A 2500-nucleotide genomic window follows, 5' to 3' on the forward strand; every position below is an offset into this window, starting at 1 on the left:
AGCCTTAAAATACCTTTTAGTTTCAGTTGCATTTTAGTCATCTCATCCTTGGTTAGTTTTAGTTTTTATCAGTCCTCTTAAACTCTGGACAACTTTAGTCTAGTTTTAGTTATTATCAGTCCTCAAGAGCGGCAACACAGATGAATGAATAACAGCACATAAAGCTTCGGATGTGATCGAAGCAAAACATGGCCAACATGAAATGAAGAGAGAGAGAGTAAACATGGTTTCTAGTTGAGGTTAGTTACAATGTAAGTAAGAGAGTAAACATGGTTTCTAGTTGAGGTTAGTTACAATGTAAGTAAGAGAGTAAACATTGTTTTGAGTTGAGGTTAGTTACAATGTAAGTAAGAGAGTAAACATGGTTTTGAGTTGAGGTTAGTTACAATGTAAGTAAGAGAGTAAACATGGTTTCTAGTTGAGGTTAGTTACAATGTAAGTAAGAGAGTAAACATGGTTTCTAGTTGAGGTTAGTTACAATGTAAGTAAGAGAGTAAACATGGTTTCTAGTTGAGGTTAGTTACAATGTAAGTAAGAGAGTAAACATTGTTTTGAGTTGAGGTTAGTTACAATGTAAGTAAGAGAGTAAACATGGTTTTGAGTTGAGGTTAGTTACAATGTAAGTAAGAGAGTAAACATGGTTTCTAGTTGAGGTTAGTTACAATGTAAGTAAGAGAGTAAACATGGTTTTGAGTTGAGGTTAGTTACAATGTAAGTAAGAGAGTAAACATGGTTTCTAGTTGAGGTTAGTTACAATGTAAGTAAGAGAGTAAACATTGTTTTGAGTTGAGGTTAGTTACAATGTAAGTAAGAGAGTAAACATGGTTTCTAGTTGAGGTTAGTTACAATGTAAGTAAGAGAGTAAACATGGTTTTGAGTTGAGGTTAGTTACAATGTAAGTAAGAGAGTAAACATGGTTTCTAGTTGAGGTTAGTTACAATGTAAGTAAGAGAGTAAACATGGTTTCTAGTTGAGGTTAGTTACAATGTAAGTAAGAGAGTAAACATGGTTTTGAGTTGAGGTTAGTTACAATGTAAGTAAGAGAGTAAACATTGTTTTGAGTTGAGGTTAGTTACAATGTAAGTAAGAGAGTAAACATGGTTTTGAGTTGAGGTTAGTTACAATGTAAGTAAGAGAGTAAACATGGTTTTGAGTTGAGGTTAGTTACAATGTAAGTAAGAGAGTAAACATGGTTTTGAGTTGAGGTTAGTTACAATGTAAGTAAGAGAGTAAACATTGTTTTGAGTTGAGGTTAGTTACAATGTAAGTAAGAGAGTAAACATTGTTTTGAGTTGAGGTTAGTTACAATGTAAGTAAGAGAGTAAACATGGTTTTGAGTTGAGGTTAGTTACAATGTAAGTAAGAGAGTAAACATGGTTTCTAGTTGAGGTTAGTTACAATGTAAGTAAGAGAGTAAACATGGTTTCTAGTTGAGGTTAGTTACAATGTAAGTAAGAGAGTAAACATGGTTTTGAGTTGAGGTTAGTTACAATGTAAGTAAGAGAGTAAACATTGTTTTGAGTTGAGGTTAGTTACAATGTAAGTAAGAGAGTAAACATTGTTTTGAGTTGAGGTTAGTTACAATGTAAGTAAGAGAGTAAACATGGTTTTGAGTTGAGGTTAGTTACAATGTAAGTAAGAGAGTAAACATGGTTTTGAGTTGAGGTTAGTTACAATGTAAGTAAGAGAGTAAACATGGTTTTGAGTTGAGGTTAGTTACAATGTAAGTAAGAGAGTAAACATTGTTTTGAGTTGAGGTTAGTTACAATGTAAGTAAGAGAGTAAACATTGTTTTGAGTTGAGGTTAGTTACAATGTAAGTAAGAGAGTAAACATGGTTTTGAGTTGAGGTTAGTTACAATGTAAGTAAGATAGTAAACATGGTTTTGAGTTGAGGTTAGTTACAATGTAAGTAAGAGAGTAAACATGGTTTTGAGTTGAGGTTAGTTACAATGTAAGTAAGAGAGTAAACATGGTTTTGAGTTGAGGTTAGTTACAATGTAAGTAAGAGAGTAAACATGGTTTTGAGTTGAGGTTAGTTACAATGTAAGTAAGAGAGTAAACAAGGTTTTGAGTTGAGGTTAGTTACAAGTCCAGTGTCTTGGCTTCACATCCGTTCAAAAGACTGAAGAGTGACTGAAGAGACCGTCTGGGAGCTGTGTGGGAGAGCCAGTCAGATCACACAACTTTAATTCTGCCAATGAGAGGCCTACATTAAATATTCTGCATTAGGATTGGACAAAACGGATGAAAAGTAGATCCATGTCAAATTAAAATGTCCATTAGTCTAACGTGGAATTCTCCTCTCGTCACATTTTCATCGACTGAAATTAAAAGTAATGTGTTACAGTTATAGTTTTTTTTCTCCAGGGCATCTGGTCTCGTCATCATCATAGTTTCAGTCAGGAAAAATAGGTTGTTGGCGAGTATTTTTCCTTGTAGTTATTGATGACAATATTAACACTGACACACACACACACACACACACACAGCTTTGTTTT

The 2500-nt window shown here is 33.6% G+C and overlaps 1 protein-coding gene across 1 annotated transcript in view; it reads left to right on the forward strand.

Moving 5' to 3' along the window:
* The window catches only part of LOC139374613 (receptor-type tyrosine-protein phosphatase delta-like), a 234148-nt gene that overhangs the window by 225174 nt on the left and 6474 nt on the right, over positions 1 to 2500 (forward strand). The gene's annotated exons all lie outside the window — the stretch shown is intronic.

Source organism: Oncorhynchus clarkii, chromosome 19 (assembly GCF_045791955.1).
Source record: "Oncorhynchus clarkii lewisi isolate Uvic-CL-2024 chromosome 19, UVic_Ocla_1.0, whole genome shotgun sequence".
Classification (NCBI taxonomy): domain Eukaryota; kingdom Metazoa; phylum Chordata; class Actinopteri; order Salmoniformes; family Salmonidae; genus Oncorhynchus; species Oncorhynchus clarkii.